Raw genomic sequence first — 797 nt, 5'->3', positions numbered from 1 at the left:
AGCAAAATCTGGCATGAATTCCTCTATATCACTTGAGAGTTTGTTTATGCAACAGTGGGTAGATTCGTGTACCTGAACCCAGAGTTTAATAATTGATCTCTTTTGTGTAGAACAGCATAGAACAGCACTACATGCTGCATAACGCAGCACAGTGGCCACTCCAGGCACTGTCAGCATCTGCCCAGAAGCTTGGGGTGAACGTACTGCTTGAACTACTGCCCTTGGGATGCTGGAAACAGGGAGTGAAGTGCACGAACTGTCACTGCACGGCTGGCAGAGACACAGCCGCATTGTTTCATCTGACCGAAAGTCATGGTCATGAGCGGTAATGGAAGGATGACAAAGGCTTGTCCCATTCCTTTGTCACACAGCATGTGGCCCTTTAAAGCAATCATCTGTGACCTCAGTGACTCAACACCAGGGACAGAACAGAAGGGAAAGGAAATGCCAGAGCATGACACAATTGTTTTCCAAGCTAGCAGGTTTTTGGTGCAGAGCCAGGTGCTTGTACCTGGGCTCACATGTGCGTCGGTGAAGCTGCTCAGGATTAGGAGCTGTATGTGATGCCTGTGTCATGAGCCAGCCTCTCCTCATGCAAACTGAGATAGTTTCTGTTCCTGTGAGAAGGGGTCTGGAGTTCTACTGGTGTGCAGGATAGAATTTGGTATAATTAATCTCTCAGCCTATTGTTGCTTTCTTGTGGATCTAAAGTTTGCTAATTCTAAGGCCTGTTGACTGTATTCAATATCTCTTCCTGTTTAACTTTGTTATTCCTGCCTCCTGTCCTTTTTTTTTTT

Source organism: Meleagris gallopavo, chromosome 2 (assembly GCF_000146605.3).
Source record: "Meleagris gallopavo isolate NT-WF06-2002-E0010 breed Aviagen turkey brand Nicholas breeding stock chromosome 2, Turkey_5.1, whole genome shotgun sequence".
Lineage (NCBI taxonomy): Eukaryota > Metazoa > Chordata > Aves > Galliformes > Phasianidae > Meleagris > Meleagris gallopavo.
Note: the sequence above shows the minus strand (reverse complement) of the source record.